At 43.1% G+C, this 27,059-nt stretch overlaps 1 long non-coding RNA gene across 1 annotated transcript; it reads left to right on the forward strand.

Moving 5' to 3' along the window:
• Positions 1-996: 996 nt before the first annotated feature.
• LOC131910546 (uncharacterized) lies at positions 997-4,061 on the forward strand. The gene is made up of 2 exons (XR_009379152.1): positions 997-3,060; positions 3,894-4,061. It is a non-coding gene; the product is annotated as an uncharacterized LOC131910546 (long non-coding RNA).
• The last annotated feature ends 22,998 nt before the right edge of the window (positions 4,062-27,059 follow it).

The following is a 27,059-nucleotide window of genomic DNA, read 5'->3' on the forward strand; positions in this document are numbered from 1 at the left end:
CCCTTGAACCCAGATGCCCACCGGCCGCTGGCTCGGTGTGCTGTGGAGTTAACTTTATCACCCGTTCTTAACCCGATTTTGACTTCTGAAACTTTTCTGTTACGTTGATCCGTCCATCTTTCACAGATCTGCGTTTCTACCTTCATAGATTGTTCAAAAAAATCTCTTTCCCAAGCAAGAAAACGGGTTTCTTTCTTCTTTCTTTTTCCCCCCTTCTGTTTGAAAAGTTGCATTACAATACGGGCTGCAGATTTCTTGAGGCAGAAAGGGACAGCTCAGTGGCTGGCTCACAGTGCCGACCAACCGGTTAGGTTCAGGAGAATCCCTCCCTGTTTTTGTGAAAGGCCGAAATTTAAAATGAAACAGCCGTGTGATGACTTCGAGATATTCCCCCAAAACTCAGAATAAAAGCCTCGGCGGGCTGAAAGGCCTACTGAGACATCATTCTAACTTCTGTTACTGAGATGGGTCTTCTTGTTAAGGCTGTAAGATTTTGAAATTAAACAGTTCATCACGGTGTAGACTTTTCTGGTTTGTCAATAGCTGATGCCCCGTGTGTGGTCATGTTTGTTTGCCTTCTCCTGGATGTTCTTAACCAATCTTCTGTGCTTCCCTCTGAACAAAACGGTTTGCTGGTTATTCACCAGGTCTATTAATTTAGTCAGGAGTTTTGTAAAAGCTAAATTTCCTAAAGCCATTTAGAAAAGGATGTTTTGTGGACTGTAAATACAAGAGCGACGCTTAAAATAACTGGCTGCCTCTCCTCACAAGGGTGACTTCCTTCTAAAATAGAAGTTGTAGGTTGCATTTTTGATTGATCTAGACACTCTTGAATCTAGTCATTGAATGTAACTGATTAGCTGCTGAGGCCTACTTTTTCTTTAAAATCATTGCAAAATATTTATTAAACTCTTAAGAGAAATGTGGGTTTCTTGTCAGGAGGCAGGTACTGATCAATGTCCAATGTAAAACAAAATCGTCACATGAATACATATCATTTCTAACACTTAATGTATTAAGTGTTGCTGACTAGTATAAAAGAAAATGTCTTTATTTTTGATAGATTTGTCATGTAAAAGGAAGAGCATAAGCCCTGTCCCAGAATTAAGTGAAGTAGAATTTTGAGTAGAGCTTTTACATTTTATTCAAAATCCATTTGGACAACTAGGTGATATAAATTGCCATCAGAAAAATTTTTGAGCAAGATAATTCTTAGGAATGCAAAAACATGAATTCATAAATGTCCATCCAGCATATGACAGTCAATTTCTAAAGCACACTCTTTACAAAGGGATGTGGTTTTTATTTTTAGCATTGTCTATTGGTCTATATGTCATTTAAAAGCTTCCTATTGCAATGTATTACCTACCTGGAAGACATTTCTTTACAATTGCCTGCTTTGTTGTGTTGTGAGTCATAACAGCTTTGACCCATTGACATATACAATACTAAGTGTATCTTAAATGGTCCTTACTTAATTCTGTATACTTCTAATTTCAAGTAGCTACACTTCTTACTCCTTGAAGTACATTTCCTTAAATGCTAGATATGCTCATGTATCATCACGAAGAATACATTTAGGTATTTTATGTACCAAAATACTGAAAACTAATATAGCTTTATTCTCTGGCAGCCTCTCCCAGCCCACCTCTTTTTTTTTTTTTAATTAAATCTCCTGATTGTATCTGCTCCACAACAAATACTATCAAACAGTTTAAATGAATTGAGGTATTCTCATCTCCCTTCCTAAAGATCCATGCTGATTCTTAAATGTTTCATGAGAAATTAATATCATTCAAGGATGTTAACAGTTTTACAACTAAAACTATGCAAACACTTGCATTCATTTATCAAATATATAGAATTTATTGAGGTTCAGTGGCATCTGAGCAATGAATATCTTCAGAATATGTTCTGTTATCCAGGAAACTGATTACAGCTGGAGTGGTGAAGACAGAGGGAGGCATCGAAGTGATCTTATAGTGTTTGGATCTCTCTGTTTGTTTGAAAGTAATTTTTGTTTGTTTTCAACTAAAATTGCTGATATGTTTAATCCAGTGCTTCAGCAACAGTTAGGTAGTTGTAAAGATCTAAAAAGTTCTTTTTGTTTTTAAGCAAAAGATTATCAGTCAGCCAAAATATTAGGTTTTCATGTAATTTAAAAAAGAAAAAAGAATTGTCCATAAGCTATCGATCTTAAGTGATATGACTGAAAAGTTTACAGAATATTACAGAAAAATGTCCTGGTCATGTTGCTGAATGGCGAAGTGTTTAGACAATAAGTGCAGTGTCTGTAAAAGCCAGGGAACTTTCACAATGGTTTCCAGACAACATTTTCATATGTTGTTCTAAATTCTCTTCACTGTAGCACAAACCTTCTGAATTGTCTTCTTTCTGAGCACATAGAATAGCTGACGCTGTGTGTTATGAATAAGAAGAAATTACTGAACTCTTGTTTGGTAACAAGAATCCAGACACAACACAGCACAGTTTCATAAATCAATTGTGTGCTTGGTCAGAAGATGTGAAGCATAGTTAGTTCACTTGACTCAGCACAGCAGAGGTTCTGTTTCTTCACAGAGTAGGCCGTGAGCTGTGTTCAGATGCTGTCCTAAAATGCTAGCCTCTAGAAATAAGGAATGAATGTGGTGTTACTCTGCACAGAGCTTAGACAGGAGCCCTCCAATTGTTTTCTTACTTTCATAACTGATTTTCTAATGAGGAATTAATAATTACGTATTTTTTAACTAAACAACCTGGTTAAACACACACACAGTTACAAAAGTCATACATTATCTTTATGAATGATATGATATAAAATGAACTCTTTGAAATGGCATCTCGAAATTGTTATTATAATTCTTAATTTAGAATACTGAGCACCGAGTACTGTAGTTTTATCATACCTTGTTCTATCCTTACAGAGATACAGAAAATATGGAAATGAAACAAATATATGGATATTTTAAAACCTTTTTTTCCTTGTTAGATAAAACAAAAGAGAATTCTAGAAGCCTAAAGTGGGTGCAGAATTCCCTGTTTTCCTCACAGCTGGAACAGGTAAATCCAAGGGCAGTTGCTTCAATAATTTTGTAATTTAAAAGTGTGAACCTAGGTAAAATTCGTACGTTCAGGACAAAGCTCATGTTCTGTTATCGTTTATATCTTTGAATTTTACAGCAAATGTTGGTGGAAAGGGGGTAGAACATTTGCAGTCAAGGAGTGATTAACCTGAGTGAGAGAGGAGAGCGGGAAGAAATGGGAGGGGACAGAGAAGGGACCAGATTGTTGAGCAAGAGAGGCAATTGATTTTGCTTACCGTTTGCCTGGTCAAAATCAACTCACTAGATAATGCCTCATTAAAAATTAACACTTAAATTACCTCTAATCAGCCCATTTGCTGCATTTTCTTTTTTTTCTGGGCAATAAAGTTGTTAGCACATGTTATAATGGGAAAAAAATGAATTAATTAAAGATTTCAGGTGCAAACTTTAATGTAAAATAGATCATTAAATAAAAAGTGAAATATTGGTTTGGCTGAGTATTTGGCAACCAGATAACTTATTTGTCTGCAGAAATCAAATTAACCATATTAATGCTGAATTTCAATTTTATGCAAATGATATGAATAAATATCACAGCCAAATACCACCTCTTAAATCATTTTAGAGTCAATTCCAATGTTTTCCCATTGGTTTTACTATTAACAGACTTGCATGTTGTATGGAATTGTAACATTCTTTAGTTCAGAATCAACTGTTCAGATAGTCGAATGATTGTGTAATAGTTGAGTTCTTGAGACAAAACCACCAGACTCAGATGTTTTCTTCGCTAGTGAGCTTGCTTCAGCCCACTCAAGATCCTATCCTAAAAGCAATCTTTATCATTTTCAGGCTAATTCCAAACAAATGAAGATTAATGGACCATCAGTAATTACATTTATGTTCACACATTTAAGTGAAAAATGAATTGTTGGTCAGAAAGCTAACATCTTAAATGTGCGACTTAAATGTGTCTCTCCTTTTTAGATACTGAATAAATATCAACTAATTGTTGAATTAGCCACCCTCATAAAAGGCTCTAGTTAATTTATCATTCACTATTGATCGATTTTCTTTGCAACCCGATGAGTTATTTTCAGACTACCTGGAGCCCTTTTCTCAGCGGCGCATCAATTCACAAGGTGTAGACATCTTGCTGATTTTGGAAGCTAGTTTGTGCTGATTTACAAGGGGATGATTTAGCTTGTACCCTGGGCCCTGATGAAGTGGAGGGCTTCCTCGATATATTCAGGCATTCAGAGATTCTGAACTGTTCTTTGCTGGCTATCTGCTTCCTGGTTTTATTTTTTATTTTAACAGCCTATGAGCAGTCTGCACCTCCATTTGAGGGGAATCTGGTTTTGTCTTCTGAGGTGGCAGATTTACCTTTTCCCTTCCACGTTTCTGACTTAAACTGCACAAATAAACAGATGTCGGCCTGCTTTAGCCAATCGCAGTCTACTATTGTACACGAGGCTAACCCAGTGCCGCTCCTTCCGGCAGCCTGACCACAGCCTAACTACCTGACCTTTGTCGAGGACAGGGACCCATTGGCTGTTTGGGCAGCAGAGTGAGCATGCCTGAGTTGCTAGTGCATGTTTCTAACAGCGCAGACCAGCAGAGAAACACTGTTGCAGTTCTCTGCAGTCATAACCCCCCACCCCCCACCTCCCACTTCCCACCCCGCTTCTGTCCCCCCAGGTTAATTAAATCAGTGAGGAACATCTTTCCAGTTTCTTGGTCACCAAAGACTATGTTCAACCAGGTTCTTCTGAGAACTTGGCTAATCAGTCCACCTTTAGTTGAAAGGAAATGGAAAAGCTCAGGCTGTAATATCTTGAGGTAGTGGGCCACCCCAGCAATGGCTGCCTAGTTGTCTTGAGAACAGACCTCCAGGTGGTGGAATTCACATAATAGGAAGCCTAGAGCAAGATCCCAGCATCCTTGGCCTTGTCTTGGTCTTAGTGTGTATAAATTGCAGGGAACACCGTGATTCCGTCTACATTGGCAGTAGATTCCGTACTCCAGAGCTGTTGTCTGGACCTGTGAAAGCTTTTGCTGAATCGCAGTTATCTCTGAAGCATGCCAACAATCCAACCAGGGGGACCTGGTGCTAGGTTTCATTTGTATAGACTACATAATAAAGGTTGGCGTTTTAATTGATTGTGTTTCTACAGCACAGACCTCAGTTTTTGGCTGATACATATCTACTTCTCCAAAGAGTTCTGTCGTAAATACTACATATACATGGGTAGCAGGGCCAAATCTGGCTCGTGAGCCTTTCCTTCCTTGGCGGTTTGGTTTGGCCCTCCTCTTACCCAGATGCCCCCAGCTGTACTCAACTCGGTGGAGTATACAGTGAGGCTTACAGTTACAGTTGTCTTTTAAGTCTGCTTTTCTAAAATGTATCTTACTTCTCCTGTCAGGTTTATGAGGAGAATATTATCAATCTTACTTTCCTGAGTGTATGTTCTGAGCTTCTAAGGATGCACATTAGCCAGCCTCTGTACAGGGTATGTAAAGTATCCCTTGCATAAACCTCTGGGAGGCTGATACATGATGCAATTAATATGACATTTTACAGGGGGAAGGAGTGCTTAGGGCAGCAAACCATTGAGGCTGTGGTGAATGTGTGTGCTCGTGTGCTCACACACACACACACACACACACACACACACACACACACAAATAAATAAAATTAATGAATTTAAGAATGTAATAATTTAAAAAAATTAAAAAGACCAAGAGATTTGAGCCATAACAGGTGAATGGGGAAATGGCAGGGCATGAGCTTGGGGACAGATGCAGGGGCCAAACAATGCTTGGAGTCCTAGACCACAGTAACACACATGCATTTTAGTCTAAATGTAAAGGAAGCCTTTGAGAGGGTCAGGAAGTATTGCCACAATTCACTTTCTGGCAAAACTGGCTATACCAATTACATGTTGGGAAATGGGCAAAACTAATTTGTGTGTCTTGAGTGCTGGGCATGCAAAGTATGTATTTGCACTTCTCTGTAAATAATTTTTTCTATGCCATTATTTGTAAAACTTTCACTGAAAAATCAATTGAAATGTTTATGGTAGTTGGGTATGAAACAGATTTGGGAGACAAGGTGCAGAGGGGGAATCCTGTAAGCTGATGGGGGCTTGAAGTGATATGGAAGCCATCAAGACAGAGAAACATAGAAAGACAGAGTATGTTGTGGAGCAAAATTGCCAGAAGCTGGTGACGGATGGGAAGATATGAATTTCAGAGAGAAGGACAAGTGTGTCAGCTTCCCATTACTATAACAAAAATACCTGAAACTATTTGAAAAGAGAGAAGGTTAGTTTGGGTTTCAGAATATACTCACATGGTCTTGATTCCTTTGTGCCGGTGGCCAGGCAGGACTTCCTGGCAGCAGTGGGTGGAAGAAGAAGATGCTGGCGGCCTTACTGTGGGTATCTCCTACTCTGGAGGGCATGCCCCCTCAAGACTGAAGACTTTCCAGCAGGGCCCGCCTCTTAACTACAACCATCTTCCCAAAGCACAGTGAGCTGGGCACCGAGCAGGAAGTTCCAAGTCATAGCAAAGATTTCCAGGTTTCTGATGAGCATCTCACAAAGGTGACACTGCCTACTGATTTGCAGGCAAAAGGGTTCTGTTTAGGAAACGCCGGCTTAGTTAGATGCCCAAGATGTTCAAGGACCTGCTAACGATGGATAAATGGCTGCTCAGAGGAGAGGTCCGTGAATGAGGCCTCAGCGATGTCGTCAGCCTACTGGTCACCATAGAGTTGAAAATGTTTAGGGTCACTTGGGAAAAGAGGGTGGAGGGCAAGAAAGAGATGGGGAGAAGCTTGTCTTAAGAAAGGTAAGATAGGGGCCGGGCGGTGGTGGCACACGCCTTTAATCCCAGCACTCGGGAGGCAGAGCCAGGCGGATCTCTGTGAGTTCGAGGCCAGCCTGGGCTACCAAGTGAGTTCCAGGAAAGGCGCAAAGCTACACAGGGAAACCCTGTCTCGAGAAGAAAAAAAAAAGAAAGGTAAGATAAACAGCGGCTGGAGGGATGGCTCAGCCGTTAAGAGCACTGGCTGTTTGCTCTTCCAGAAGACCCTGGTTCAATTCCCAGCACCCATGTGGTGGCTCACAACTGACTGGAACTCCAAGTCCAAAGGATCCAATGCCATCTTCTGGCTTCCTTTGGCACCAGGCACATATGTGGTATGCAGGCAAAACATCTATACATATGAAAAAAAATTTTAAAGTGTGCATGTGCTTCCTATAGCACGTGTGTGCAGGTCAGAGAAGGACAACTTTCAGGAGTCCGTTTTCCCTTCCTGCAAGGGGGTGCAGGGAAGTAAACTGAGGTTGTCACTGTCATTCACTGATAGCTCGTGTTTGTACTTTTTCAGTACGCTGGGGGAATTCAGTATGTGGGAGCCTTGACTGGCAGGCTGCACAGTGCTTCCTCTGTCCCACCCAGTGTTGCTTTAGCGGGATGAGTTGCTTCCCAGCCCACGGCCTCACAGTATCAGTACCGCAGGGAAAGTTTCCCTCTTCCCCTGACCATGACCCTGTACTCCTCCACCTCCTGCAGAGGACCAAGGACAAAAACCGCTCCTGGAGGCTGCTGTAAATCAGGGATGGCTCAGGCCCTCGTGAACTTGGCAAACAAAAAAGACAGCATGGGTGTTTTGTTTTCTTCTTGGCTTTAGCAGCTGGGCCCACATATAGTTTTGGGAGGGATTCCAACGTGTTCGATTTGGTTTAGAAGGAAACTGGAGGAATTGGAAAAGTACCGCACCAAGGTAGACCGTGTAGGCACTTAGGCAGGGGTCTCCCAGGAGGCAAGGAGAGGCAGGCAAGGCTGCTTGCTTGCCTGTGGGCTGCACCTACCTCTGGCTGCAGATCCACTGGTGGGGGAGGGGAGGGGACACCTTTTGTTTTAAATGCAAATACAAAATCTTGTAGAGCCAAGCGGCCTTTAATCCCAGCACTCCAGAGGCAGAGCCAGGCGGATCTCTGTGAGTTCGAAGCCAGCCTGGTCTACAGATCGAGATCCAGGACTGGCACCAAAACTACACGGAGGAACCCTGTCTCGAAAAACCAACCAACCAACCAAACAAACCAAAATCCTGTGAAGAACTGCTTTATTTGATAGGGAGGGTTGGGTACCAGGCAGGCAGAGATCTGTGTGAGAGAGAAGTCACCTTTTGTGTGTTTAGCTGTTTTCCTCAGTACCCAGGTGACGAGTTCCTGGCATTGACCTTTTTTTTTTTTATATATATACATAAGTTGAGACCTTCTCCATGCTGAATAAAGCGTGTATAGTTGAAACCCTCCCCACGCTGGATACAGTGAGTGTATCTCAATGTGTGTGACTAAACCTGGATGTCTTGGGATTCTATTTTACCACATTTCCAGGAGCTTCCTCACACCGTGATCAAATAGTTTCCTGTTATAAGGGACATCTGTTCAGCACTGCAGCAGACCCACTGAGGAAGGAGACTGGAGAGGGGGAGGAGGAGGGGAGGGGGCTCTGGAACACTGGCAAAGGGCAGCACAGGTCCTTGAGGAACAAGGCGATCTTCTGGAATGCCAGTGTCCCCAGCCTCCTGGAGCACTGCTGAGCACAAGCTCAGCTGCGCTCCCCCTCCATAACACAGACCTAGGTCCACGGAGGAGGTAAACAAAGCCTGCTCCAGGAACCAAGGCCCCAGGGAGCCTCCTGGTCTGCCTCCCTAGCCACTACACCAGCTTGTCATTGTTGTTGTTGTTGTTTGAATACATGGGTTCTGGGGATTGATCTTAGGTCTCCATGGTTTCAAGGAAAGCACTTTAATAACTGGGCTGTCTCCCCGCATCTCTGGAGAGTGTAGGGGGTAGCTGGAATTTTTTTTTTTTTTGCGTGTGTGTGTGTGTGTGTGTGTGTGTGTGTGTGTGTGTGTGTGTGCCACACTGCATCTCTGTGGCGGTCAGAGGACAACTTTGTGGAGTTGTTTCCTCCCACCTTTACAGTGTTGTATCCGTTTCTCGAAACCCCAGAGACCACCAAGGAGACGGTTTCCGATGCAAGCACATAAGGGTCCTTTTACTCAGGTTTAACCTGGGCCACCACACAGCCGATGGAAGGAAATGTGGCCGTGGCCATGAGCCCAGGTGTAGAGGGTTTTTATAGGGAAAAACCACGAGCCTGGAATTGGCAACTTGGGATTGGGTAAAAGGGGCAAGGTGATTTTTTTGAAACTATTGGTCTAGACTTTGGGCGCGAAACCACATTTGAAAGCATTGGGTTAGACTTTTGGCGGGAACCACAACCTGCTGAACAGGATTATCTGGACCGCTCAGCAAGATTATCTAGATATCTTCAAGGGCCTAAACTGCAGACAGGATGTCTGCAGGAGGATACTGCTCTGTGTCCGTTCCAGTTGTCATGGCGCATTCCTGAGCCTGTAAAGTTAAGTCTAGACCTTCACAACAGAGGTTTCAGGGATTGACTTCAGGTAGCAAGTACCTTTACCCACTGAACCTTCTGGCCAGCTCCTGAATAGGGTTTTTTAATGAAATGAATATTTTAAGTGGGATTTGGATTTTGCCTTGGAGATGTCCCATATTTTATGCTCCCTAAATGCTTGCTTTCACTGGGGATATACATGGAAGTACCATAATTGGTTACTAATAGTGTAAAAGATAGTAGAATGTGTTAGTACATGGGGTTCTTGCCAAACTGTTTCCACTGTGGAGAGCCCCTCCAGAGCCCTGCTGTTGGAGGTGTGAGGCAGAGCAGGGGAGAAGCTAGACTCCCTCCAGCTGTGCCCTGTGAGCCTTGGCCCATGTTGTTTACTCCCTGGCTGCCTCTGGCGTTAGCTTTAAAGGTGCCTCTGGCCACTGCTGTGGTCCAGGCTTCCCCTACCTGCCTTCAAAGAGTAAGCCCTGGAAGTATGGAGAGTGGTGGCCCAGAGCCTCTCACCACTGGGGATGGTGGCCCGAAACTTAACTCAGTTTTACACTCAGTACCTGTTCTCTCCGTCAACATCTCTGTCTCCCAACCTTCTAGCTTCATCTTCACTGTATAATTCACTTTTAACTTTAATATAATTTTATATTATATAATATAATTTTAATATTACATAACATATATAATAACATAATGTAATATAATATATAATTTTAATATAATTCCCTTCAATTTTCCACGGAAGGATGAGAGGCTTCTGAGTTGCTAGTCTCCCTTCCAAGCCTGCTCACGCAAGCCTAGGAGTATGCTAGCCTTTCCACTGGGGCTGGGACACGGGGCGCAGGGAGGCATTGTAGCGCATGCCCCTAAGGCTGCACTTTCAGGAAAGGCAGCAGCTGGCGGATCTTGAGATGCAACTGTGCTCACAGGCAGTGTGCTCGAAAGCAGTGATGGTGCGAGCCAAGCACTGTGACAGAAGACGTGACAGTTAGCTTAAAAGGCGGAAAGATGTATTCTGGTTCATGGTTTTAAAGGTTCCAGCCCATGGCCAGCTGGATCTATTGCTCTGGGCCTATGGAATGCAGAAGCAGGGAGAGGTGAGGGTGTGGGAGGGCTCCTGATGTCCCCTTCAAGGGCACACCACCAATGACTTAATTTTCTCCAACCGGACCCCACTTGCTATGAATTGTGCCACAACTTGATTTTCTTTGGAAGATGGCCTTTGAGGGTCATTGAGGGATGCAAACTATAACAAATGGGTAAACAGAATGCATAAAGCAATCTTCCTTTTAATGATCTCTTTACATACCTATTTACAATTATATACATATGATATTTTTAGAAAATACATCCTTTAAAAAAAATCCCTGCTAGGAAATGTTTATTTGATGCAGCTGTGCAGTGTTATTTGCTGATTGAAGAAGTTAATATATTCATATGTATACAAATATGCACATATTCATATGCATGCGAATATGTGTATGAATACGTATCTATTCCAGCCCTTCGAGCAGTAGAAAACAGAACAGGATGGGGATGTGAGGCGTGAGCTTTGTACACCTGCACTCTGAGGGGAGAGAAGGCTTTGGGGAGCTCCCGTGTGCTCCAGATGTGGTGTTCAAAGTAGACGGTAGATACTTCTGATCTGCCTCAGCAATACGGAACGTGAGTTCAGCCCGACTCTCCGCTAAGGCTCGGTGGAAAAAAGGGGTCAACAGGGTCAAGGGACAACAATACACTTTTTCTCTTTCTTTTCTCCTTTTCTTTTTCCCTTTTTGCTTTCATAGGCATTTCTGCAGCAGTGAGAGGAAGTTTCCCATTGCTAGAGAAAGGGAAAGATGATATATTCCTGTCAGCTGTATCTAACTGCAAAGCTAGCCGCCATCTCTGATTTCTCACATCCCTTCATCCTTACAGGCAGTAAACTATCATCAAATCACGGTGGTTCTGTTCCCAAGGTCTATCTTCCGACTGGGTGCTCCCTTTCCTAGACCAGACACTGCAATGGATCCCATATTAGGAATACACCCAGCAGTGAATGTATTAGGAGTACACCCAGCAGTGAATGTATTAGGAATACACCCAGCAGTGAACGTATTAGGAGTGCACCCAGCAGTGAATAACAGAAAAGCAAACTGAACCGTTAACAGAGAGAAAGTCGTTCCCTCTTAGAGTCGCCCAGAGGTCAGCAGTCCAGACCTGTTGCAATAGCTCAGCAATGCCACGGGGGACTTAGGCTCTGTTGTTGTTTCCTATCATCCCTGATGTGTTTGCCTTCATCATCACCTTTGTTACCCCACCGTCTCCAGGTGGCTGCTAGACTGCCCGGCATTGCATCTGTGCTCCAGAGAAAAGGTAAGAGCAAAGAATGACTCCCTTTAAAGTTTTACCTGTCTGTTCCTTCGGGAAGCACTTGCTCAAAGATATATCTGATCAGGCAGAGCTGGGCCCATGCCTATGTCAGACCACTGTTGTGGAATATTATTCTAACTGGGCAAAGGTGTGTTGTATTTGCTTATGCTGTAGAGTATTTCTTGAGCTGTGTAAAGGTGTGTTACATTTGTTTATGCTGCATTTGTTTAACAATGTAAGGATGTGTGTTTAACTATGTAAAGATGTGGTGCATTTGTTTCACCTTGCCTGCCTAAGGCACCTGACTGGTCTTATTAAAAAGCGGAATGGCCAATAGTTAGGCAGGAGAGGGATGGGTAGAGCTGGTAGGGAAAGAGAATATATAGGAGGAGAAATCTAGGCTTAAGAAGAATGAGGAGAGAAGAAGGAGAGAGAAAAGGGAGAAGGAGAGGGACGTGCCTGGGGCCCGAACCCAGGCCGCTGCCAGCCAGCCAGACACAAGAAGCCGTGAAAGTAAGATATACAGAAGGAAAGAAAAGTGAAAAGCTCTGAGGCAAAAGGTAGATAAAGAGAAACAGGTTAATTTAAGTAAAAGGGCTAGCCAGAAATGAGCCTAAGGTAGGCCAAGCATTCATAACGAATAAGAAGTCTCCAAATCATGGCCCACTTTTTATGTAATCTCCTGCACATCCGCATATGGGTTTATGGAGCTGCGCCACGCATGCGCACAGATTGCGCGATCACGCAGTACAGGACTGGGATGAATAATCATGGTGGTGTTTCATGCCTTTAATCCCAGCACTTGGGAGGCAGAGGCAGGCGGATCTCTGTGAGTTCGAGGCCTGGGCTACAGAGTGAGTTCCAGAAAAGGCGCAAAGCTACACAGAGAAACCCTGTCTCAAAACGCCCAAACTCAAAAAAAAAAAAAAAAAAAAAGAAAAGTAAGAGTCACATCAATAGAATAATTAGGTTGTTCCCAGCTCTGCTTTAGACTTTCTACCATGTTTGTCACAGATTTATGAGTAGGACGGAGGTAAGAGACAGATACTCGGTGCTGGCATTCAGTCATCTACCTACAGTGACAAAGAAGTCACCGTGCAGGATCCAGCTGCAGTGTTTGTCACCAACATTTACGTAAGATCCACACACGTGAAAATATTTTAAACACCAACAGACAGCGCTGCCCGGTGAGGAGAGAGCCATTCCCAGAGGGCAGCCGTGATTCAGAACCCAGGCAGCAGGCGCTGCTGCAGGGATGCCGACAACGGCCGCTGCTTACTCTCGCTCCGACTGCCCAGTCCTCTTTGCCCAGCCTGGAGGCTCCCCAGGGTGCCGCTTCACTTCAGTAAGGACATGGGCTACCTTTAGAGCAGTTGCGTGGTCCCCCAGATGTCAAGCCAGTTAGAAACAGACGTGCAGAAGGGTTTGTTTTATGACATGCAATAAAAAGCAAGAGTTTGACTCTGTGGTGACGCACCTGCCTAGCGTGCAAGGAGAACCATCTCCAAAACTCAGGGGGATCATTGGCTTCATGGCTTTATTATCAGTGAATGTTTCAAATAATAACCACCAGGCTTATAATCAACATTATTTTCTAAATCGATTCCTTCAAGCACAGTTGCTGTTTCCCATCTGCCCACAGTGGATGTCCTCTAGACTTCCACCCTTTTGTTCGTGTCTGAGCTTGTCCCACAGGAGGCTGAATCATCTTGGGAGCCATTCTCTACCATTCCAACAGAGAGGAGCCTTATGAAGTACCTTGGAGCACACCACCCCCCGCCCCACCACCACCAAGTCAGTTCTTGGCTCCCCAGTTCCCTCACAACACAAAACCAAAGGCATGATTCTGGGTGCTCAGAATCCTGCTTATGTCTCATGTTTTGCTCTCCACCCTGCAAGGTCAAGACGGGACTTAATGAGAGATGTGTCACCTCATAAGGAGGTCCCTGGCCCTTTTGCCTATACTCGTCTTGGAGGGTAGGACAGAAACGCTCCTTTCCTGATCTCCTCTTGTGTGGAGGAGACAGGTGAACCTTTCAAGACCTGCCTCTGTCACCACATTCTCTTGGGAACCGGCTCTCACTTCCGTGTTTGTGGCACCCCACTGCACTCCTTACACTGTCTTCAGATTGCCCACACCACCGAGCGTTTTGGTGGAGCCTATGTTTAGGCTCTCCACTGTGGCAGTCACATGGTACAGAGGAGGCGTTAGACACAGCTGTGCCGAATGGATGACAAAAGGAATATTGGTTCTTTTGGAACCAATTCCATAAGTGACTAACTCATGTCAGTAGTTTTGTGTTTGAAAACCAAATCACGCATGGACATGATTCATGTCCTTCTGTCTCCCGTGACCCCAATATTAATATTCCATTTGAAATACACATGGATTTTAATTCTAAGTGTGACTTCACGGTCACAAGAAACTATAAGATGTTTGTTCTCTGTTTTAGGGTTATTTTATTTTTGATTTTATGTATGTGTATGTACGTTTGTATACGTTGGCATGTACACCTGAGTCTAGGTGCCTAAGGGGACCAGAGTACACTGCATCCCCTTTGAACTGCAGTTACAGGCTACTTTGAGCCTCCCAACATGGGGACAGGGAACCAAACTCAGATTCTATGTAAATGTAATGAGTACTCTAACTGAGACGTCTCCTCAGCCTCAAGATGTTTGCTCTGGCTAAAAAGAACTTCTCAATTTTTCCTAATTAATCAGTAACTTATTGTCATCAACTGACAAGTTTGAACCACGAATTCTAAAATCAAAAGAGGAATTATTTGTTCTTCTCCTTACAAGTGGAGGCTGGCCTTGAACTCTCTGTCCTCATGCCTCAGCCTCCCAGGCCTGCACACCACACCTGGCAATTGTGAACCTTAACATCTGAGAACCCTATGTACACTTTCCCAGTCCAAAATCTAATATAGAACCAAGTATTCAGTGGGCTGACCTCTGACCTCCAGAGGTCACAGCTTTTCCGGGCTCATGATACAAATTTAGCATTTTTGTAATCTGATTCTCCTATAATGATGACATGAGTTTAGGCTCAGTATTCACTTTACTGGGAAAAAAAAATATCTTCCTATGTCACTTACCTTTAAACTTAAGGGAAGCTTTGCAAACCATATTTGAAAACAATGAAGGGCTGAGGGTGTGACTCGGAGGCAGAGGCCTGGCTCCATCCCTGGCTCTGCAAGAGACAGTCCTGCCTTGATTTCTACGCTGTGAACTTTGATTTTATCATTAGCCTTATTGTGATTATTTATGTTTTACCGAAAGGACTCAGAACTACCTTACATATAAATTAAATCGCACACAAGAATGTTTTCATATTCAAAATAATAGACTTTGGAGCCAGAGAGATGGCTCAGTGGTTCTCAGCACTCATACGGGTGGTGAACATACCTCCAGAACTTCAGTGCCAGGGGATCTGCTGCCCTCTTCTGGCCTCTGCATGCACCGCACACATTGGTGCACACACACACACACACACACACACACACACACACACACACAGGCAAAGCAATACACATAAAAGTAAAACAATAACAGGGCTGGAGAGATGGCAGAGTGGTTAGGAGCATTTGCTGCTCTTGCAGAGGGTCTGAGATCAATGCCCAGCATCCACATGGTTCACAACCACCTGTAACTCCAGTTCCAGGGGACTGGATGCCCTCTTCTGGCTTCCAAGGACCCCAGGCTTCTATGTGGTACACATACATGCACACAGGCAAAACGCTCACACATAAAATGAATAAGTCTAATAAAAATTTAAACAATGCTAGAACATTTAAAGATAATAAGCTCTGTAGCATTTTACTGAAGAATATGGAAAAGAAAAAGTACCAGTTGTGTGCTACCATGCTCGCTAAAGAATCTGCACCTACTTCCCAGCTTAGTGCAGGAATTTATAGCTATGGAAATACGTTTCCTTATTTTGTAATTTACTCTCCCATAGACTTTCCCACAATCAATTTAACTTACCTGGTTTTATTATCCAATATGATAGGCTGACAAAGTCTTCACTTACAAAACAAAGCCCCAGTCCAGGCAAAAGTGGATCATTAGACCTTTCTAAAGTGTGAAAATCTGGACGTTTCTCAGGCATCCCTTATTTCTTAGTCCAAGTTAGTTTGTGTATCAGCCAAATTTTCAGGAAAGGCATCTCCTGGTGTGCTTTCATTTTTGTGTTGCAGAGAAACCATATCCTTGTAAATCACTTTAAATGGATCAATGATGGCACACAGTAGGCCTTTTGTTTGTGTCCAAACTTTCAGGAGTCTGTTCTCTCCTCCCACCATGTGGCCTCTGGAGATTGGACTCAAATCATCATGCTTAAAAACAAGTGCCTTTACCTGCTAAGCCACCTCACAGGCCAAATCCTTTTTTAAAAAGAAAGAGATTCATTTGTGTTTAACTCAGGGTTATAGAATGTAATAACTCTACTAAACCAATATGACTATCAACAAGTGTCTATTGAATACACTCTACCCCTGTGTATGGCTATATTATATTCACATATAAACTATGATTGCGATATATATATATATATATATATATATATATATATATATGTATGTATGTATATGTTCCTGTGAAGAGATTAAAATTTAGTTGCTTAGTTGAAGACATGTCTTAAGCTGTAGACACAATTTTTAAATAAAATTAAGAGAAAATGTAAATTATAAATATAATAGAAGAAAAGAAAGCAATTGATAGGCAACTGCATACTCAAGTAAAATAAGAAGTGAAGGGTGAATTTTATTATTTTTTAAAATGATTTGTTTCTATTTTATGTGCATTGGTGTTTGGTCTGCATGTATGTCTGTGTGAGGGTGTCAGATCCCCTGGACCTGGACTTACAGACAGATATGAGCCACCACATGGGTGCTGGGAATGGAATCCTGGTTCTCTGGAAGAGCAGCCAGTGCTCTTAACCTCTGAGCCATCTGCTCCAACACCAAATGGTGAATTTTAACCAGCAGTTAAGAGGCTAGTTCAGCAAAAGGCTTTGAGCAAAGTGTGCTGGCATCTGGAAGGAGAGAACATGGAGTAACCATGGAGGGAGTCAGTGGACTTCCTACTGTTCACCCTACCAGGACTGAGGGCTTGTTTGGGAGTGGTGGGAGGCACATTTGAACAGAGGGAGGAATTCCCAAGAAAACAAGGCAGAAGAATTCAGATTGTGTGGAGCGAGAGTGGCTAGGGGGGTACTATTGTTCATTTCCACAGAGGTTCATGATTTCCTTAATGATTTTTCCCTATATAAAATCAGTAAAAGCACATTGTGAAAAGTTCACATCCTACAAGGAGTTCCTTCTTACCCTCAGATCCAGTTCTGTACCACAGAATTAAAGAGTTTCTCATTTGTCCTTCTAGAATCCCATTTACATGTGAGAACAGAGTCATATAAATGCTCCATAACACTTTGTATAGTTGACATATATCATATTAAATCTGCCAGACCATAGTGGCAAACTCCTATTGTTCCAGCCCTTGGGAGGTAGAAGCAGGAGGGTCAGGAGTTCAAGGCCAGCCTAAGCTACATGACAGCCTGTCTCAAAAAGAAACAAATTGTACTAAATCTGGAAGGTTTTCCACTGATTAAAGGATCTCCTTAAAATGCATTTTTATTTTGTTTGAGATAGGGTCTTCATAGTCGGACCTTGAAAGACTGTGTATGTATATATTTTAATTTGTGTGTGTGTTCAAGTGCATATGCCCACATGCATTTGCGCAGAGGCCAGAGGAGAACATAGGGTCGATCCTGCTTGATTAGTACCACTTTATTCCCTTGAGATAGGGTCCTTCACTGAACCTGGAATACTGTTTTCCAACTGAGCTGGTTAGTCAGCAGGCCCCTGCAACCCTCCTGTCTCCCCCACCTACCACCCTGGGTGACAGGAGCACACACTTGACTTTTCATGTGGCTGCTGGGATCTGAACTCAGGTCCTCACGCTTGTGTGTGCAGTCAATGCTCTTAACGACTAAGCCGTCGCCCCAGCCTCTGAGAGTACATGTTAGAAGAAAATGTCTCCGGTGACTTGAATGGAAATATAATTGACTAAGTAATTACAAGCTTCTCACTGGCAAAGAAAGTGGTGGAACCGTGGCAGCAAGGACAAATAAAACTAAATCAGAACCTCCGACGGTACATTTTCTCAAGTTCCATTTTATTATAGTTGCTCAAATTAAATCTTGTTGCCACCTAAAAGAATTGAAATTAGGAAATAAGACAACACTGGAAGGAAAGGGAAATCCAAAAAAAAAAAAAAAAGTAAGAAGAAATTGCTTGCACAATTCAGCTAAAATACATACAAACATGCATACATTCATGCACATAGATGGACTGCCTTTTGCTTGCAAAATGCTTAATATAAGGTAATCAGACATAAACATAATCCAATTCACGTGTTCAGGGAGCTTCTAAGACAATAGAAGAGTTAAGGAATATGGATTAGATATTTTTATTACATGGGATATTTTTGTAAGTGTTACTAACAGAAAAGTAGATATTACCATGGTGATTCACAGAGGTATGACGTCTTCTTCTTTCAGGTATGTGAATGGGGCTGGTTTCATGGAAGAGGGTTTTTCTTTTCTTTCTTTCTTTTTTTTTTTTTTTTTTTTTTTTTTTTTTTTTTTTTTTTACAAATCTCAAAACATTGTCAGAAGGAATGGTGAGGGAACCCATGTAAAACAATATCTCTTCAGCAATCTGAGCAAAAATCAGGGGTTCCCATCGGAAATAAAATGGAGAGAAGAGGTTTGGGCTCAGGGAGGGTGGGGCAATGGCCATGTTGGCCACACTAGGTGTCTGCCTGCTAATAAGAAAGACATTTGGGTCCTCTGCTTAAGCCAGTTTGGAATGGCTCCTTAGCTGGGCTATTCTGGCTAATGAAATACGAGAATTTCTCAGGAGAGATAGCATTAGGTGTGTCATGAGGTTACCATGATGTGGAGTAGAGGAGGAGCAATGCAATTTGTCTAGCAGAGGGTAAGCCTGAAGGGCTGAGAACCTGATGTGACTTACTGATGCTGCACCTCCCAAGCCTGTCCACAGGCAGCCCTGATGCTGCACCTCCCAAGCCTGTCCATAGGCAGCCCTGATGCTGCACCTCCCAAGCCCATCCATAGGTAGTCCTGATGCTGCACCTCCCAAGCCCGTCCATAGGCAGCTCTGATGTTGAAGCTCACACTCTCTCCTTTCTCTCTTCCATTCGCTACATTTCCCTTCTTGTTCCCTGGAAACTGCACTTGAACGAGGTTGGCCATACTTTTGCTGCAAATCTTCTATAATGCAGTGAGTGTTGACACACTTAATCTCCTTTAATGTGGCAAGTAATGAGGTCAATTAGCTGGAAAACCTCAATGCAAAGAGAGCCGACAACTCTTATCATTCACCAACATTTCCCTTGGCGGCCATTATTCCTACATTAAAGGCCTCCTGTAACCCCAAGGATCAGCCCGCCCCTCACTGAAACTGACCAAGTGTACATTCTCCTCAAGCTTATTTACTTAAGAAAACATCAATATCTAATTAATCAGGCAGAGACTTTAATTTGCATACTCAAAAAAGCAACTTTTTTTTTTTTTTAATCATTAAAAGACAAAACACTTGACATTCTAGAATGGGCTACAAAGACATCCCCCAAAGGTCAATTAGTTCTGCAACTGGTTATCTAAATATTTAATAGCACCGAGACATGGTATTGAGTGGGCTCTAGCTTGTAAAAAGACTACCTCTTTACATACCATGCCAAGCTTGTGATAAACAAACACAATGTTGCCTCGGGAGAGTGATTGTTTAAAACAAGATCTTGTAGTCAGAAGCTGTAATGTCACGATGGTTCATTGTCTCAAGGATTGGTCCCCTGACGGTGGCCCTGTTTTAGGAAGTTGTAGAGGCTTAGGAGGTTGGACTGAGCTGAAGGAAGTAGGTCACTGGGATCAGGTTTGTGGAGTTATAATAACGTTGGCTACTTCCTGTCTTGTTCTCTGCTTCCTGGTTAGCCACTGGTAAGCAACTGGCCTTGCCACACACTCCCACTGCATCATGCCGTCTCCCCAGGACCATGAATTACACCCTCTGAGACTGTGAGACAAGCTACACCTTTTCTCCCTTAACTGTTTCTGTTGGGCTATTTGTCACATCATGGAGAACATAACTAAGACTTTCCACAACTCTTCCAAGAAGAACGGCGGTGTTCCAGTGTTTCCCTCCTACGCTCTTCTTGGCCTCCCTTTCTTGCTGAACTCTACTGTTGATGGGCCCCAGAGCTTAGCCTTGGTGTCTGCTTCTTACCTATATTGTTCTCATAAAAGCTCTGTGCTTTAAGAAATGTCTTTATGCTGACAAGTCCCAACTTCCTATCTTTAACTCACCCCTGAGCTACAGTCTCACGTGCCCTCTTTCCTGCCTTGGACATTCCCCTATGAACACCTGATAGGTATCAAACTTATTGTGTCTTGAGCAGAACTGACTTTTCACTTAAATAAAAACTGTGACTCCCACAGCCTTCCACATCTCAACAACTGGCAACTCTATCTTTCTAAAAAGCCCTGGCTAAAACAAACAAACAAACAAAAATCGATGTAACCCATGGCTGTCTCTTTTCCCTCCCATACCTCTAACTAAACTGGAGGAATCTTACTGGTTTGGCTTTCAAATCCTCAACCACCTCTGTCATGGCGCATGGCTCTCCCCAGGTTCCTACATCTCCTGGTTGGTTTCCCTTCATACCCAACCCCCTCAGCTCATGTCTATTTGGAATATAACAGCCAGGATGTGCCTTTAAAAATCTCCTCAGCTCAGACTCCCTCAGAATATTCTCATTTTGCAAAGTCAAAGCCTTTCATCATTTAGCGCTTGTCCTGATCTTTTTCGGCTAGACACTTCCTTTGCTCCAGCCACCTGACTAGTTTTCCATATTTCCAACCACCGTACTCCCAAACCAGCAAAAGCACCTCAAGATCTTTACCTCTCTCAGTTCTACCAAGAATACTTTCTCAGATGGGCACAGTGGTGCATGCACTCAGGAGGCAGTGGCAGGTGGATCTCCGAATTCAAGGCCAGCTTGGACTACAAAGCAAGTTCCAGGACAGCCAAGGCTACACAGAGAAACCAAAACCAAAACCAACAACAACAAAAAGAATACTTTCTCTAGACATGCTCATCGATAGCATCAAGTCCTAGGTTTAAAGCCACTTGTCACCTTGTCAGTCAATCTTCACGTGCGTGAGTGCGTGCAAGCGTGAGTGCGTGCGTGCCTGCGTGCACACGCACATGTGGAGGACAGAGGACAGCTTTCAAGGGTTGGTCCTTGCTTTCCGCTTTGTTGAGGCACATCTTTTGTTATTGCTGTTGCACTGAATTCTCTTAGCTAGCTGGCCTACCTTCCCTTTCCCTGTAGGGATTACAGATGCTCTGCATCACATGTGCAGAGCCTTTCATGTGAATCAGGGATCAAACTCAGGCTTTCAGACTCCAGGAGTTATCTTGGTGGCGGTTTCTGTTGCTGTGATGAAACACCATGACCAAAGCAACGTGGGAAGGGAAAGGGTTTATTTCAGCTTATACTTCCATCATTGAGGAAAGTCAGGCCAAGAACTCAAACAGGACTTCACCCCAGCATCCCACATAGTACCTGCACCGTGGCATTCAGAAAATACTTCCTGAATTTAGTGGACTTTCCTTAGAGAGTGTAGGCTAAACCATCAGTTCAAACCCTGGCTCTTCTGCTTTCTAATTGTGTAAACTAAGAGAAGGCATTTATTATCTCTGTGCCTAGTGTCTTCCTAAGATAGGACTATTACATAATACAGTTTTATATTGGGGTCCTGTGGTGGTTGCTCTCCCTTTTAAAAATTATTTATTCATCTATCTTTTTACGTGTGTATGCATAAGTGTGTGCAAGCATGAGTGTATGTGTGTGCCTGTACCTATGGAGGCCAAAAGACAACCTCAGGTGTGGTCCTCAGGAATGCCATCCAACTTCTTTGAGGTAGGATCTTTTATTGCTCTGGAGCTCATCTGTTAGGCTGACCAGTGAGCCCCAGGATCCGGCAGGGATGACAAACACAGGCCCGTACTCATATGCACACACCCACACACAGATAAAAACACATACACATTGTTAAGGTAGATAAGTCTTTTTTAAAAGAAAGAAAGCTTGCCTAGCATGTAGGAGGCCCTTGGTTCCATCCCCAGACTGAAGGAAAAAAATGTTAGCAAAAAGTTATTTTTCCCAGACATTATATAACATTCTAGAAATGTTATATAATGGTGTTTTTTTCCTTCTAGAGGTATAAAAATGCTTCCTTTTTTTTCTATACTGTATAATTCAGGAGCTTTTTTGTTGTCAACTTGTTTGCAATATTGACCACATTAAAGACACTAGGACAAACATGGCCACTTCATTGAGAAGAGAAGTAAGATTCAAAGAGATTAATGATTTATTTGAGAATTCTCTGTGTCTGTTCTATTCTTTTTCAAGAAGGATTAAAATTACATTTATTTATTTGTTTGTTTGTGTATACAAGTGTGGGGACACATTATCACATGTGTGGCAATCAGAGATCAACATAAGGGAGTCTATCCACTCCCTCTACTGTTAGGGTCTGCAGATCACTCCACAAAGACCACCACTCATATATGCAATTAGCAAGAGCATTTATTTCTTGAGACAAAATTCCCCCACGCAGGGATCAGCCATTAAGGTAAAATGACAATGATCTTGAGAGGAATGTGCAAACTCCTTTTAAGCACAGCTACAGGGATTGGGGGGTGTGCGTGTCAGTGGGTTTGAACCTAGTGGCAATGAGTCGACAGGGGATTGATTGGGAGTCTGGGGGGCTTTCCAGCTTCAGGGTGGGGTAACTGTCTTTGGTCACCATGAGGTAGCAGGTCATGGTTATCCATGGGAGGGCCAGTCTAGCCCAGGAAACTGAAACTGAGGCCTGGTTTATCGGCAAGGCTACTTGGGCCCTACCATGAGGTCAGTCCTGCTAAAAGAGGGGACAGTCACTTCACTACCATGTGGGTTACAGGATCAAACTCAGATCATTATGCTTGGTGGCAAGCACCTTTACCTACTAAGCCATATTGCCTGCCTTCCTTCTTCTTCCCTCCTTCCCTCCTTCCTTCCTCCCTCCCCCCACTTTCTCAGTGCTGGGAATTGTACCCAGAGCCTCACACATGCTAAATACTTTGTTTAGTCCCTGCCTCTCATACAACCCAGCTCCTGTCTGAGGTTCCATAACTAGCTATTGGTAACTCTAAGGCCAGAAAATGGATTTTTCTAATAACTAAGTCATGAAGGCATTTATTACAAACTTCTATTGATAGACATTTAATGAATGGGTTTAAATTCCTTAGACTGTTTAACAGATATGACTTGTGCTGAGTACATGTTTTCTAATTGCTTAAGGTAAACAATAAGGTTTATTCTTTTGTTCTGACTTATCAGACTAGTCGTATGAGTAAAGATAATTCATATCATTTGGCAAACAATAAACCAACATTGTGGCTAAGGATGTAGCTCAGATAGAGTCCTTGCCTAGCACATTGTGAGTTCCATCCTGCATAAACAGGGTATGGTGGTGCACCCCTGGAGTCCCAGCACTTGGGAGGTAGAGGCAGAAAGATCAGAAGTTCAAAGTGATCCTCAGCTAAATAGTTCAAGTCCAGCCTGAGATATGTGAGACTCTGGAAGGAGAAAGGGGTGGGGGGAGGGAAGGGGAGGGAGAGGGGGTTGAGAAAAGGGGGAGGGGAAGAAGAAATCTAATCTCTAGATCTTGTTAGCCATAGCAATTTAAGTACTTTTTAAAGATACACAGTTACTGTAATGGGTCTGTGGTTTCCACTGACGCTTGTATTTATCCTTTGTCCTTCTAAAAGAAAGACACCTTATCCATCTCCCGGGAGTTCTGCAAGATTAATGAATAAAGAGCTCCATAACTTATTTTCTTCTGAACCAGAGAATAAATCATCAGACCATAAGATCTTGTTCTTCCTTCTGCATGTGAGATTCCAGTCTTTCTCCTCCTGCATTTGAAGCATCGGAGAAATTTGACCTTAAATTTTCTTTTCCAGAAGTTTGAAACCTTGTACTTGAGCTGCATGTGGAACCGGTCTGTGGTCCCAGATACCTGGGAGTTTGAATGATTGCCTGAGTCCAGGAATTTAGGGACAGCCTGAGCAATATATTGAGGCTCTGTCTCAGAACAGAAACCCATGTGCCTTAGTGCTCAATTACTCACTTCTAACATTTTGTAGATTTAATGAAATACAAGAAGTAGATAATCTCTACATTCAAGGATCTTACGTTTGCAATTGAGCTAGAGAAGAATTCAGCGGTTTCCAAAGAATTGACTTTTACCTTGTTTATTCAACCACCCTAAGATCACTCGTAGTTTCTCTGAATCCCAGAAAACCTGTTTTCCTAAGACCTGAGGAAGTGTCAGATTTGGGGGCTCTGGCTACATGCACATAGCTCACTTGCCTAGAGTATACAATGCTCTGGATTTGACCCCTGTAGCCCTCTCTGTCCTCACCCAAAAATTTTTCCTGGAAAAGAAAAGATTGATCCCTTTGACTCTTGGAGTCATTTAAGGGAGGAAGTGCAGCCTTCACGGCTCAGTCATCTGCGAAGGTGGAAATGGCCTTGCAGTCAGGGTTCCTGACAATGCTTTTCTTCACAGCTGCCCAAAGGAAATCATTCTGCTTCAATCCAGGGATCTCCCATATTCTCTCCACCCTCTACTACTGCCTGCTTTATTTTCTCTGTCAAGTGCATACGGTGAAATACGCAGCAATGATGGCGCCCAGTGCCCAGATTCAGAGGGTATGTGTCTCCACAGCGGGGCCAAGAACACCCCGCCATGACTGCCCAGGCTGCTGGAGGAAATTGTTACTTTTCTGGCACCGACACACTAAGGCAGGAGTCCAAACTTGTGGATGGGCAGCCAGCCACGCTAGCAGATGGGCACAGGGAAGGTAGCCAAGGAACCATGTATGCCCATCCAGCATAGGTGTTCAGGACAGGAGTTCCAGCTGAGCATCAGAGCCAGACTCCAGCTCAGGCTAATGGCTTGTCAGCCTCTGCCTTGTCTCCTGCCGACGGATTGGGGTTCCAGGGAATGGACAGATTTCGACAGAATCTTAAATTTATCTTTTTTTTTTGTAAAAACAAACAAACAAACAAAACATGAGGATTATGTAAAGTAGGCATTTTGCAGCAAGTGGCTTGGTGGTGTTGTCGGAGTAGAAACCTACTCAGCGGCTCTCTGTGGCTCTGTGACTGTTAAAGCTTCACTTAAAGAGATAGATGGGGTCCTTTCACAACTTAGCCCTGTCTCTTTTTCTCACTAAAACCCTTAGGTGCACTCAACTCTGTACTTTAGTCATTTCAATTTTTTCTTTTTTCTTTTCTTTCTTTCCTTTCCTGTTTTTTTTTGTTCAGTGTGTGTGTGTGTGTGTGTGTGTGTGTGTGTGTGTGTGTGTGTGTTTAAGACAGAGTCTCATTATGTAGCTTTGGCTGTCCTGGAACTCATAATGTAGATCAGGCTCTCCTCGAACCCAGAGATCCACCTGCCTCTGACTCCCAAGTGCTGGGAGTAAAGATATGTGCCATCACATCCCACCTTTCACTTTTATTCTTAAGAAACAGGTCGATTAAAGTAAAATTCCTAACTTTAACAATCTGTTCAATCTAGAAAATGCTTCATCTGCTTTACATTTTTTTTTCCGTTTATAACAGATAATCCAGAAAGGTACTCAATGGGTGCCTTGAAGTTTTCCTTCAAAACTAACCTGCAGATCAGTGTCCAGGCTAAAAGCTCCTGCTGTGCAAGCCCATAGACCTGAGTTCAGTCCCCAGGGCAGACTTTAAAAAGCTCACATCTGTAACCCCAGCACTCCTACAAGATGGGAGGCAGAAGCAGGGAAATCCCCAGACTGAGGGTCAGCTCTCCTTGAGTATGCAGAAAGCAAGTGAGACCTTCCCTCTGCAGGCACAAGAAGAAAACTTACATGCAAGTATTTCTGTAGTGTGCTGAATAGAGTCCTTTGAGCATAGACCCAGGAGGGCTCTACCTGGGTCACAGGGTCGTTCTGTTTTTAGTTTTCTTGAGGAACCACCACACTGATTTCCATGGAGCCAAACAAGTTTCTATTCCCACCAGCAGGGTAGAAGGACTCCTCTTTCCCTAATATCTCACCAACATTTGTTGTTTTTCTTGATGGTAGTCATTCTGACTGAGGAGAGATGGAGTCTCAAAATTGTTTTAATTTGCATCTCTCTGATGACTAAGGATCTTGAGCACTTTTCAAACATGTATTGGCTATTTGTGTTCTTCTTTTGAGAACTTCTTTTGAGTTCATAAGCCTGTTTATTAATGGGATTTGTGTGCTTAATTTAAAGTTTTCTATATATGTAGTCTATGTCTTAGTCAGGGTTACTATTGCTGTGACGAGACACCATGACCAAAAGCAACTTGGGGAGGAAAGGGTTGATTTGGCTCACATATCCTGAGTTACCATCCATTGAGGGAAACCACGGTAGGAACTCAAACAGGGCAGGATCCTTGAGGCAGGAGATGATGCAGAGGCCATGGAGGGACATTTGTTCCTCATGGCTTGCTCAGTCTACTTTCTTATGGAATTCAGAACTACCAGCCCAGGGATAGCACCACCCACAAGAGGCTGGGCTCTCCCATATCAATTATTAATTAAGAGAATGCTCTATAGGCTTGCATACAGCCTGATCTTATGGAAGCATTTTCTCAGTTGAGGTTCCCTCCCCTCAAATGACTCTAGCCTGTGTCAAGGGGTCATAAAACAAGCCAGCAGAGACTACATATTAATTCCTTATCAGATATGTAGTTGGCAAATATATTTTTTTTTTGCCCATTCTGTGGTTGTCTCTTTACTGTGGCTAATTGTTTCTTTTGCTGTGAGAAGGCATTTTAGTTTTATGTAATCCCATTTGCCAATTCTTGGAATTGTTTCTTGTGCTATTAGAGTCCTTTTCAGAAAGTCCCTGCCTATGTCTGTATCTTGAAGTGTTTCCCCTGTGTGTTCCTCTAGCAGTTTCAAGGTGTCAGGTCTTACTGTTAAGGTCTTTGATACATTTTGGGTTGACTTTTATGAAGGGTGAAAAATAGACTAGAGAGCATGCCTGTGGCAAAGTATCTTCATTACATTCATTAAATGGGAAGAC

Source organism: Peromyscus eremicus, chromosome 5 (genome assembly GCF_949786415.1).
Source record: "Peromyscus eremicus chromosome 5, PerEre_H2_v1, whole genome shotgun sequence".
Classification (NCBI taxonomy): Eukaryota; Metazoa; Chordata; class Mammalia; order Rodentia; family Cricetidae; genus Peromyscus; species Peromyscus eremicus.